This window comes from Pseudorca crassidens, chromosome 6 (genome assembly GCF_039906515.1).
Source record: "Pseudorca crassidens isolate mPseCra1 chromosome 6, mPseCra1.hap1, whole genome shotgun sequence".
Classification (NCBI taxonomy): Eukaryota; Metazoa; Chordata; class Mammalia; order Artiodactyla; family Delphinidae; genus Pseudorca; species Pseudorca crassidens.
In genome coordinates, this window is record NC_090301.1 from 75058641 (window position 1) to 75072174 (window position 13534).

At 35.1% G+C, this 13534-nt stretch overlaps 1 pseudogene; it reads left to right on the forward strand.

Annotated features, from left to right (window-relative positions):
* The first annotated feature begins 5218 nt into the window (after nucleotides 1-5218).
* LOC137226897 (U1 spliceosomal RNA) lies at nucleotides 5219-5391 on the forward strand (annotated as a pseudogene).
* The last annotated feature ends 8143 nt before the right edge of the window (nucleotides 5392-13534 follow it).

Genomic DNA, 13534 nt, shown 5'->3' on the forward strand with positions numbered 1-13534 from the left:
CATTAAAGCTAGTCTAAATATTAATGAAAATTGCAACAGAGAGAATTGCATTAGTTTCTGACAAGATTATAGACTGCAAAAGGAAATTTACAATCACTTGTCATAGCCTAGGCCAATTCAGAATCCCGAAACCCTCTGTCTTGTCAAGGGTTTTACCTTAGGCCATATATACCCTTCCCACCTGCCACATTTGCAGTAGGAATCTTCAGAACAGATTTATTAATCCTTCAAAAGCTTCCACACTGGCATAGTCTACACTGATTATCTAAAATGTTCAGAACACTTTGAAAAAATTAACCATTACCAGAGTGAATTTCCCCTCCTTTCTTTCCCCTTTCCAACCTAGAAGCGGGATTGAATGGAGAATCCAATCTTTTAAGCTTCCCCCTTTCAAAATAAAATCAAACTAGTATATTGAGATAATTTAAGCTGGTTCCAGGAAAGCAAAATTAGGGTTGTAATTTACTGTTTCAGAAATTCAAACCTAGTCTGAATTTTTCTCTTCTTTAGAGTACTGAGAAGTTAATGCATATTTAATTGTCTATGATTAATTCTAAATAATGTGTTATTTCAAATCCAATCATTCATTTGATTTACATTCTCTGGCATTTTCGGCTTTGCTTCTGTATTTCTTCCCCACTTTTCTTATCAATGGTCTTTTTGAATATATCCCACCCCAAATTAAGATTCTTAAATTCCACACAGCAGTTGCAACTTTAGTTTCTCTTCTATTTGTGAGAAGTGTTAATGAAATGTCATTAATTCTTTCAATTGTAGATTGATATTGCTTAAAATGACCTACGATTCTCTTACTTTGTGCTAAGGATTGCTCTAAATTCTTTGTATAAGTAGTTGCTTTAATTCTCAGAACAACCCTGTGCAGTATTGTTATTATTATTACAATTTTACAGATGGAAATTGTGGCAGAGTAACTTACTCAAGGTCAAAGAGCTGGTTGACAGTAAAGAGAGAAATTTTAAGTAGTGTAGCTCCCAATTTCTGTACTCTTAACCATAGACACTGCTAGATTTCCATAAAGTAGTAGTTTTGGGGGTCAGGGCCAAAATTTTATTCCCAAATCAGGTCAGTTATTCTTTTTTTTGTAAAATTCACTTTTATGCATAATGGTTATAGAATATGAGATTTTTATAAGTCTATTAGGGAAAGATTATCAACTTTGAAATCAGGTAAAATGGGCTCGAAGTCTCATTTTTATAATTAGCTTATTGTATGACTGATCTTGAACATTCTTAATTTCTCTGACCCTATTTCTTCACTATTATGAGGACTAAAATAGTGACATATAAAAAGTGACCAGCACAAAACCTGGTTCACAGTAGATTTTCTCCCTTTTTTCTACAACAAGGAGGAAATAATCTATTTTCCTTTTTCTCTGTTATTTCATATAGGTGTAGAAGTAATTGATATCCTTGGTCTAAGGCTGAAAAAAAAGCTGGGCATTTTATGTACTGATGTGCAATATTTAAGGATTTACGCTTCCTATTTTTCCATCTATGAATTAATTAGCCGTGTCACAATAGAAGCACTCTCCCCCTCTGCTCCAGAGTTTTATTTTGCCTTCTGAGGAATGAAAATTTATTTTACAGATATCAGTAGAACCACAGATGAGAGAGGGAGAAAAACACTCTCCACCATTTCACAAACAACCACTGCTTGCCATATTTTTGGAAAGTTTGTTCTTCCTTTGTGGGGAATATAAGTAGCCGGTTCAAGTTCCATGTGTTTGGTGAAATGCTTAAATAAACTCTTTTAAAACTGGGGATTATGTCTGTTGATAAAGCACTCCCGTGAATATTTCATTGAAACCTGGATTACCTTTTTTTTCTTAACTCATTTGCCTTTTCAGACATACCATAAGGAAACCTATGGAACTTTTGAAAATGGAGAAAAGTCCTGTTGATCACTGACAGTACATTTTGAGTATTAATATATGTGGCCAGTTTGAAGGAGTATAATATCTGCTGTTAATCTGGGCTTTGCTTCTTGTGTTAATTTGAGGTACTAAGGGTACAGTACAATATGCTGACTATTACTAACAATAAGCCTCAGTAAAAAATGGTTACTTGGTATCTCACTAATATGACAGAAGATTCCAGTAAAGCTGAACTTACTGACAGTAAGAATAGACAAATGGAAAGAATAAGTCAGTTAAAAGGTGAATGATTTTTAATACTTTCTAAAGTATTTGTCAAAAATGAAATGTGTCTGGAATGGAAATGTTGCTTTGCTAAACATTTGTATATTGCCACGAAGTTATTCAAGTGTCTGTATACATTTTGGAAGTATTTGAATTGTATGTCAAATTCAGGTTAGTTATGTGTTAATAATGTAAGTGTCAACAAGAGATATTAGCAAGACCCAGGAAGAAGGCAAATGTTACACTTACCTTGTGCAGTGTTTTTGTTGTTTCTCTTTTTATCACTTATATAAGTTTCAAAACAAGTGCAGAATCACTGAAATGATTCAAACAACATAGAGAAAACTGAGCATATGAAAATTAAAATAGACCTAGAGACTCTTTCCTTTTCTGACAAATTTACATACTACTAATTCAATACTTAGGGCTGATGCTAAAATTTTAAGAGCTTAATGGCATTATCAGTTATTTACTATAACCATATTTGGGTTTGCTTTGTATAAAACAAATTCCCAAAATAGCTCCTCTGAAATCTAAAGTTCACTATCATTTATAATATTGGAAAATGAGTTGTTTTTAGCCAGTATCTTTTCCCTCATATTTTATTTTACATTTCATTCACCCAGTTTCACTGTCTGGTGATGATCATCTGTGTAATATATGTTAGGAATTTTCACTTGAAGGACCATGTATCTTTAAATGTCTTCTCTTTATTCGTCCTAGTTCTAACACATGTAATTTCCCCTTTAATTTGACATCATTTAACGGCACATTACACGTCAATGATGTGATCTGTGAATATTTACAATGTTCATGTCATTTTTATTTTCTAATCCAATTTAAGTAGCTCTGCTTTTTATGACATCATGAATTCTTCAGTCTTTTTGGTCTTTTTGGGACTAATTATTCCATTAGTTCCTTTGAACTAGCTCTGTGTTGTCAGTCATTTCTTCCCTTTTGATCATAAGACCTTTGCTGCCCTCCTTTGCATGTACAGTCAGTTGTAGGTCTATGCAACCAAGCTAAGAAGTAAGTACTAAGTCCTCATCCTTGCAGACTGCTATTCCCAATCATTTCTGTACGGAAGGCACTTTGTAGGTAAATCTTTCTATTGTAAAACCATGGCTTCTAAATTTCTTACGTACTGAAAACACATTTGGATACATTTTAAAAAATATCTTTTATAAAGATAGTAAATATTTTATGCAAAATACTTTCACTTGCTAAGACAGAGATTTAAAGAAAAAAATGAGTTAAAAAAATAACCAGTAGAAAAGCAGACTAAATTTCACTTGTTGCAGTATTACATGACACATAGTCTATGTTTATTTTTTAACGCTGGTTTGGGCAGAATTACAAAATGTCTTAGATTCAACTTTTGAAAAAATGTAGTCTTTCCTGGTACTTTCCATATCCATTTGCCTGCTAACTTATATGAGAGTTTATAGATGTGATTAATTTTAAATAGCATAAAGGCAAAAGAAAATTTGGAGTGATTTAAGCATGACTTTGTCTTTAACCCTCTTGTTTACTAGAAACTTTTTTTTTTTTAACATCTTTATTGGAGTATAATTGCTTTACAACGGTGTGTTAGTTTCTGCTGTATAACAAAGTGAATCAGCTATATGTATACATATATGCCCATATCCCCTCCCTCTTGTGTCTCCCTCCCACCCTCCCTATCCCACCCCTCTAGGTGGTCACAAAGCACTGAGCTGATCTCCCTGTGCTATGCGGCTGCTTCCCACTAGCTATTTTACGTTTGGTAGTGTATATATGTCCATGCAACTCTCTCACTTTGTCACAGCTTACCCTTCCCCCTCCCCATATCCTCAGGTCCATTCTCTAGTAGGTCTGTGTCTTTATTCCCGTCTTACCGTTTCCTCTGTGATGCTAAGGAGCTCTGCTGTCTGTTGCTGCCCTCTGTAGTGATGACTAAGAGAGCACAAGATCAGCTTTGTTAAACGCGTTAGAAATTGACTCTAAAAACTTTCTCCAGAATGCAAATGTAGCCTATTTGAGATTCACATATTCTCTGAAAATAAAAAGCCAATAGGAGTATTTTTGCATTTGAAGAGTTCTTCCGCAAGTGCTAGACACTGAGAACATAACCTGACTGCTTTTTTAGGTATCATTTTAAAATATTGCCATGTTATTTATTTAGTCTGATTGAAAGCACCACCACGAATATTTATATATAAACTAAAGTTAACCTAATATATTTTTAAAAGTAGATTTATGATTTAAGATTTAAGATTGGATGGCAATGGCTAAGAATAGTCCAGAATTTCTGCCTTTATAAGCCAAACAATCTTACATTAAGCCATTTAATTCTCCATGAGGCTGTTTCCTTATCTATCAAATGGAGATAATTTTAAAGCTAAACTCTTACAAAGAATGTAGTTTGTACTCTACCAAGCTCTACCCAAATAACAAGCATGGTTATTTCCTTATTTAGATTTAGTCTGATTTAACTATGAAATAGTTAAAATCTGTTCCTCCCTTCTCATTCTACTCCTAAACGTTGCTCCCACTGCCCCTTCTGGGAATAAGGTTAGAGAGGATTAGTCCAAGGGACAGGCAGTTGCTGAAATCAGGAGGAACTTAACAGGACCTGGGTAGTGTCTAGGAAGAGACAACAGAAATGTGCCCTCTTGAAAAGAAGGCTGGATGAAGCTAAACAGGGATTAGGGCCCTAGCTAAGTGGCCTGAGGCTCAGGGCAAGGGATTCTTGGCAGAAAAACTCAGACCCAAGCACTACTGTAAAAATAAGGCCCTCTTTGCTAGAGTTAGGGTCAGTCCAGAATATGGTGGCCCTTTGAAAGCAGAGCTAATTTCAGATGATGTCTCTTTTAAAATTCTTTTATATTACAAAGTCTGCAGATGTGAGTTTGTGTACTAGCTTTGCCATTTACTGGCTGCCTTGTCTGGCCATTCCAGAGCCAGGTTCTTCAATTTCTCTGAGCCTCCGTTTCCTCTCTTGTAAAACTGTGGATAATCGTGAAATAATATTGCTAAAACTCCTGATCTAATGTCTATTATTAAAAATAGTAGGTATTTATACTTACCTGGCAGGGGATATACCATGATCATGAAGATGGTTTTCCCAGGGCAAAGCTTATCCATTGCACTCCAGATGTGCTGACCCCTACAATTTCCCCAAATGTGGGAGACTCGACTGCATAATTTGTGGTAGTGGGGGACTGCGTTCAGACTAAAAGAGCAGTACTTATTAAAAGTTAACTGAGGGCTTCCCTGGTGGCGCAGTGGTTGAGAGTCCGCCTGCCGATGCAGGGGACGCGGGTTCGTGCCCCGGTCCGGGAAGATCCCACATGCCGCGGAGCGGCTGGGCCCCTGAGCCATGGCCGCTGAGCCTGCGCGTCCGGAGCCTGTGCTCCGCAGCGGGAGAGGCCGCAACAGTGAGAGGCCCGCGTACCGCAAAAAAAAAAAAAAAAAAAAAAAAGTTAACTGAGTCTACATCTGGTCAGGATAAGAGCAGGAATTGGATAGGTCAACCTGAAAGTAACATCAATGACTTTATTTAAGAGGAACCAAAAGGGGCCATGAAACTCTTTTCTGTATTTCTGGACTTATATGACATATGTGATTGTCTGTTCTGTATATTTTCACAGTAGAGAACTCTGGAACTCACTGTAGGAAATTGACATGTGGCCAGGGCTCAGCTCCTGTACCATGTTTTCTATGAGTCAGTTGCCACGTTCATGTTCGTATTGGTTCATACTTCGATTTTTCAAAGATACCATTCCTACAGTGCAAGTACTGCCTAAATCTTACTGTGATTTCAAGATGTGTTTACAGTTTGTGGAGGTAGCTCACATGATTAATATTTCAATGTTAAGAACCAATTTGCTTGCCTAAAGGATAGGTGGTATAATTAATTTTGCCTCTTTTTTCTGTTTAGTGGCATTGCCACTGCGAATTTTTATAGAGTTCATATTTAACTTTCAATGTGTTTTGGGAGAGCATCTTCAAAAAAAAAAAAAAAAAAAGGTTATTCAACGGACCACACATCGTTTTTATTTCTTTTAGCTTAAAAAAGAAGTGACCAATTTTATTAACTCACTTCAACATAGTCACCACTCAAAATGTTGGATGAGGAAAGGGTGAGGGTTTTGGAGGGTGATTGATAAAGCCACGATTCACCGGCCTTCTTACATTGTCTCAGTTTTCTTTTGAGGACAAAAGAACACATTAAACGTTTTAATATTTAAACTTTCATAAGTAAAAGTAAGAAGTGATTTCTTTAACAATGTTCAAAGTGAACTTTGGAACTGATAAAAGTAAACATATGGGCCCTGGAGCCAGAATATCTGGTTATGAATCCCAGATTTGCTACTTCCAAGCTGTGTGACATTAGGCAAATGTCTATGCTTTTTTGTGCTTTAGTTTTCTCTACTTTAAATGGGACAAATTACAGATCTCACAACACTGTGTTGTGAGGAGTAAGCAAGTTAATACATGTGAAGCATCTACCTATATTTGTAGGTTTACAGGGAAACAAAATAACACAATGTAAATCCAAGGTTTAGAGACAGTTACAGTAACACAAAACAATACGCAGGCTTTAAAATTGTTGTCCAATTAGATAAGTTTTTCTTTGAATAATTATAATAAGGATATTTATTATTACAAAGTCCATAACATGGTAATGTTATTTGGAAGTCTCTGAAGTTTTTTTAAGAAAAAATTGAGCCATAGACTACTAGCAACACCCTCCATCTCTACCAGCTCAGGGTTGCTCCTTGGCTGTCAGGTTGTTCTTCAGTCAGAACATTTAGCAGTTTGATGGAGAACGTCTCCATTTTCTAGGTGCATTTAATAAAATATGTGTTTCTAAGTCCTGTGAATGTTACATTATTGGTGACTGGATACTTGTAAAAAGTTAAGGTGGTTGTTGGTAGTAGGCCTCCAGGGTGATGGCTCTTATTTTTTAATGCCTTCTTTTGTAGTGTGCAATTTAATCAATGTTTTAACTGTGAGTCAAAAGTACGTATGTTATGAATTCTCCTTAAAGGTTTACGGTTTTTTCTTTTACTACTAATATACAAAATGACTATTTTATGTCTCTAATGATTGTGCCTCAGTAGCCCAATACAACTACTAATAGAGAACTACATGGTCTGCAATGAGCTATAATATAATTATTTCTATCCCGGGGTTGTGGGTAATTCAATCTTCAGTGCTGATGTACTCCGTTAAACATGGTGGATTTACACACCCACAGTCTTAGGTATGTATCTAAAGAGGCCAGCTGGTATCATGAATAATAATCATTTCATTTTGCTATTTATCTAGTGAAAATCTGGTTTCTGAAAGCCTTATATGATTTTTCTCAGGTGCTCAATATTAATGAAGGAGAGAAATTTATATGAATTACCTAGACTTATAGGTAATTGAAACAGAGTCTGCCAAAAGTAGAAATGGTACTTCAAAGTTTGTATTTTAAAATTTATTTTTTTCCATGTGAATTTACTGAAAAGCTATTTCTCAAACAGTCTCACAAGCAACTAATGCTTGTTGTTTACTGAAATTTGTACTATATTATATATTCTTGGTAAGTTAAGTACAATAATAAATACCACACGAATGATTGAAATAGAATAATGGTGATATGCTTTGACCTTGTTGAAAGAGTTATTCTGTAGTTCCAGTTTACGTAGCCTTCTACTCCTTTTTGTACTACTCTATAATTTCAAGAATTTAGAATATTAAACTAGCTCTGCTGCTAAAGGAAAATTGAGACTAACTGCTGTGATTACACATTTGTTTAGCAGCAAAGTTGCTAAGCCACAAGAGCTGAAGCAAACACTGAATCATGAAGACTATTAATTGAGATTGACTATTAATTGAGCTTTTGCTACCCCAAAGCATCTATTTGGTAAATACAGCGCAAAGTACTTATAGATCCAACTGGCTTAGAATATTTTTTCCACCTCTGCTATGGTGCCTGAAGTATCTAGAATTAGAGATATTCCTCTGGGTTCAGGCATTATCACAGTTGTTACCTGGAAGATTAAACTGTTACTGCACATTGGCCTACGAACACATATGATCTTGTCAGATGTGTAGCTTGCACGGTATTATGAAATTAAAAAAAAATTAGTATATTGGAATAGAAAAACCCCCACTTCATGGATTATCCCGGAAAGGGTAACTTTGGGTGGCATAAACAATGCAGGGTTTAGCTCTGATATAAAATGTTATTATGAATCTAATTTTTTGCCATTGAGCCCAAGTATTCATTCTTTATGAAAAAATAAATCAGTGGAGATATTACTTAACCTAAAATGAAAACTATGTAAGTTCTTCGGACTCGATGAATGACTTACCAAATATTTATTACATATTTTTTGGCATTGGCTGTGTGCAAGCTTATTTCTAGGATTGCTGTAAGGGTGCGATAGCTCAGAAATATATAAAATACAGTTTCTGGTCTTTAAAATACTTTCAGTTTAAAGGAAGAGACAGTTTTTATACAAATAACAGTGGACAGTAAATGAAATAAGCTGAAGCTCTTGAATAAGAAGGTTAAGGCCACATTTCAAATTGGAACACTGGAAAACTAATTGTAATGTAGGCATTCCAAATGTTTTCTAGAAAGTACTATGGAAATGTAGTATAAGGGAAGACTTTTAAAATAAACAAAACAAACATAAAACACTTATTTTATTTTATTTTATTATTATTTTTTTTTTTGGTGGTACAGGGGCCTCTCACTGTTGTGGCCTCTCCCGTTGCGGAGCACAGGCTCCGGACGCGCAGGCCCAGCAGCCATGGCTCACGGACCCAGCTGCTCCACGGCATGTGGGATCTTCCCAGACTGGGGCACAAACCCGTGTCCCCTGCATAGGCAGGCGGACTCTCAACCACTGCACCACCAGGGAAGCCCATAAACACTTATTTTATTATAAAAATACATTCTTTTCCCCAAATAAAACAAAGTTAAGAAAAAAATTTCACACTATAGATAAACGTAAATACATTAATACTTGTTCTTCCATGAAGACATATATATTTTTTCCATCAAAATGGGATCATTCTAAAAGAACTGTTTTCTAATCTACATTTTAACTTAATATATCATGGACTGCTTCCTATGGTAATAAATTACCTTATATAGTACTTGAATATTTATCATTTGTTTATTCATCTAATAAAAAAATACTCACTGAGAATTCACTATATTCTTGGCATAGTCACTGTCCAGGGATACAGTGGTATATATCAAAGACATGTGTTACTGATGGTATCAAATCATAGGAGAATTTGATGCAAAAGAACAAGTTGAATACAAGAAGACAAGGGAAAAACAGATTTTTTATCTCCTCTCTACTTAGTCGTGGTTGAGGATGTTAGCTAAGTATTTGGATAACATACATGTTCAATGAACTACAAGACCAAGGTACTGAGAATTACTTAAGTCTGTTCTGCTTACAAAACAGAGATGATGTCTATTTATTACAGATAAAGATGACATTATACAATAACAACAATAATAACTTTAAAAGTAGAATGGGGTACAAGTCCTGGCTCCATCACCCAAAACCTGTGTGACCTTGGGCAAGTCAGTTACTGAGAATTGGTTGAAGACTTTCCACTGATTACTGGCCTGGCCCTAGAAGTTCAAAAGGTAGGTAAAGAAAATTCTGCTTTTCTGTAGCCACATGATTCTGATCATCTGAAACAGGAAAGCATAAATTAAATGCTGGTTGAACATACAGAGAACTATTTCTTACTAAAGTATATGTTTTCAACACAATAGTTTTATAATCATTTGTCTGTCCTCCATTTATCCACCTGTCCATCCAACTATCTACCTATCATCTATCCTCTATCTATCTATCTATCTATCTAGCATTATCTATCTCTCTATTGTCTAGCACCAGCCTAATCAGCGGTAAGATCCTTTTTCTACATAAATGAGTGTAGATTTTAAATTCATTACAGATAGACAGAGATGGAGAGGAGGAAATTATTCTTTTCATAAATGCAACAGCAAGTATGTATTAAAATATGTGTGAGTAAATATGTGTCCATATGTTTATGTGTGTACCTAGTTCCAGTCTTTTCCAATTGTTTCCCCGTACAAACCTTGTTCCCTTTCTTAACTTTTCCTCTACCTAACCAAATACGAATGCATCAGAAAGCTCTTTAAGTGGAAGAGGGTATGCTCTCCAGTTGTGTAGGATTGGTCCATATGTATAAAAAACTAAAGGGAAATAGAGAGCTCTTCGCTTAAAATTAGTGTTCAAAACAGAGAGTAATTAGGTTTAGAAGAAAACTCAGTTAAAGTTGTTATGTGACGACACTATTAGAATTAAGAGGTAACTGAGATTTCCCAAGTGATAACAGATAATTTGCCATTTAGCCTGTAATGAGGTTTGAAAAAAAGATGCTCAACAAGATATCAGCAGTAACTAGAAAGGCATTTCTTAGAAGGTCCACCCAGTGTGCAGTTATTCCTTTATCCTTATAAAAGAGACAAATTGTCTAATGCAATGTACTCTCAGTAGTTATCACTGGTGCTCCCCAGAAAGATTTCTATTGACCCTAACCATCTCTACTGACTATTCATCCCCCGCCCGCTCCCTTGCCCACCCACCCCCTCCCACACCAGCTTTTCCTAGTTTTCTGCTGAGCTATTCTGTCATAAGCCATCTGGGTCAGATGTGGTGGGGTAGTACAGAAAAATAGAAATCATAACCTTCAGTGTTGTAGTAATTACATTTTTACTTGAAATAGTCAGAGAAATATGATGCAATCTTTAAATGCATATGCAAATCATGTGCAAATTATATGCTAATACATGTGTGGCCCGCCTAACTATTACATATAACTGAATGCAGCCCTTGGGAAAATCTTATTGGAGATCATCGGTCTAATGAAAATTGCTGCTGCACGCTAATTATAGTGACATGTGTGCTGCTGTATTGCCCCTTAGTGGTGAGGGGGATGACAAAGGTTAGTTGAAGTTAGATGACTGACTGACAGAATTATGTCTGTGATCATAGATGTAAATAGCAAAATATCTCTATTCTCTAAAATCCAATTTTATGACTTTACACCTAAATTAAAATGCAACATGGGTAACTACTGACAATGTGTTCAGGAGGATAGGGGTCTAGGATACAAAAGACACAAATTACCACTTGACTGATTCGGTTTAATCTTTCTTTGCTGTCGTATTTTCACCAATTTTTCATTTCTTACCAATTGGTTAACTCATTGGAAATATGCAGATTATAGAAATCTACTCTATACATTTAGAGAAGTAATATCATGTTCACATTCCAAAAATAAGCTAAATGCTAAAAGGATTTAATAATTCCTTTGAAACAGGTAAATCCAAGTTCAGCTATGTTCAGGCTGTATGATTTTGAGCAAGTCTTTTCACAACTTTGAGCCTTCAATTACTCAACTATGAAAATATGATGATATAAACACCTCCTTGGGTAGCTCAAGGATCGCATGAAATACTATTTTGCAGAGCCTGCAGTATGAAAGATACATGCTTATGGACCTATCATTCTATTTGAAACGAGTTCTTATTAAAAGTATTTGTAATATCTAAAAGTCTTCTGTTGTCTAGACTAATTTCTAATTTATGATATTTACATTTCCTAATTAGAGAGATACTCAATATTTGAGAGATGACCCATTCTTATTTAAGCTATAAACTAAGAGAAAAAAAATTTAGTCTTAATTGTGATGTAGAATATTAAACAGAAGTATAATGTGTGATTGTATTTAGGAGTTCTAATACCACCATTTAAGACTTATGACTAAGAGGTGACGAGATTGAATTGTGGGAAGAGTGAAAGAATTACCTTAATTATTCATCAACCTAATTAGCTTAATTAATTTAAGCAGTTTCCCTGCTTGAAAGAAGTACTTTCCTGAACTTGTTCAGAAATTATATCTACCTTAATTAAAGCCAAAATAGGCAGAAAATGTTTAGTGGTTAGCTTATGATAAAGTTTAGGAATAAAAGGACTTGCCAGTTGTGTTGGTCAGGAAATAGATCGTGGAAAAGATCCCTTGATTTCTAAGATTTCTCAATTCTTGCCAGGCTTCTTCATTTATCTTGTTAAAAGATATTATTTTGCCATTTCAAATACTATGCCAAGTTAGAGATTTTAGCATGTTTAAGAGCTTCTTGAAGCATTGGCTAAAACCAAGGGTATTAAGATTAGTGTGTATGGGTGATCTACTGGATTTCTAACTGTAGAATATATCATTATTTTTAAGTTTTAAAAAGGGAGTAATTTATGTCTTGTTCCGTCAAATAACTGTGCACTTAAGTGACTATGCATGCCTGCCTTACACTAGGCATGAATTTAGGTAACTGAATATCCCTTTGTCCATGATCACTTAGAAACAGAGTGGATAAAGGAATATAAAGGATATGCAGCTCATTATACATATTATAAAAGAAAATGTTAGCAATAAACATATGTTGGGGCTCAATCCACTGAAAGGGCTATTTTATATATAGTGTGTATTTACCAGTTACAGTTAACGCTTTCAGGCTTGTCTTCAGCACTGAGCATTTTTCTTACCATACAAACAGCATTAAGAACAGTGCTTCCTAAGTGCTTTTCTATTATGAGGATAATGACAGCCAATATGATTGTTTGGGCATTACCCTTTCACTGAATTTGTTCTATGTAACACCTTAAAATTTACGTATAAGGTTGTATTATGATGGACACTTAGTTGGGCCTTAAATCTAACGTCACATTTTCCCACACACAGATGACTTAATTACTAAAATTGAAGTCATTGTCCGGTTCTTAATGACTTAATTGTTTGGAAGCAAATTGATTTACCCTTTTTAATCTCAATAAATTCCTTACCTCCTGTGTTAAGTAGAAGGAGAATGTATGTTATGAAATAAAATTGAAGGTTTAAATATGTTTGATCACAGTTTTCTCCTAGTGTAAAATGTGTGAAATCAACAGATTCAACACTTTTAGCTTCAGGAAATGCTTGACTCTCTGAAAGGCATATAATTGAGTGTACCTGTGGTACGGGGCTATGTCTAATCAGTCGACTGTGTAGCTGGGTAGAGCCAAGTGCCATTCATCTGCCTCCCCTGAGATTTGTGGAAACAAGAAGGAGGAGTAGACATAAGACAAAGATATATAACCATGTTGACCACTGAAGTTCATGGTTAACAACTTAATTATCTGAGTTCAGCTATCACTTAGAAACAAACCTGTACAATTTAGGCACATTTTATAATTTACAATAGAAATAGCATAATGCTAAGGACATAATTCTACATTCTAATTCTTAATGTAGAATTAGAATCTACATTAAGTGTGTTTAATTTAATTTTTCTAATTATATTTC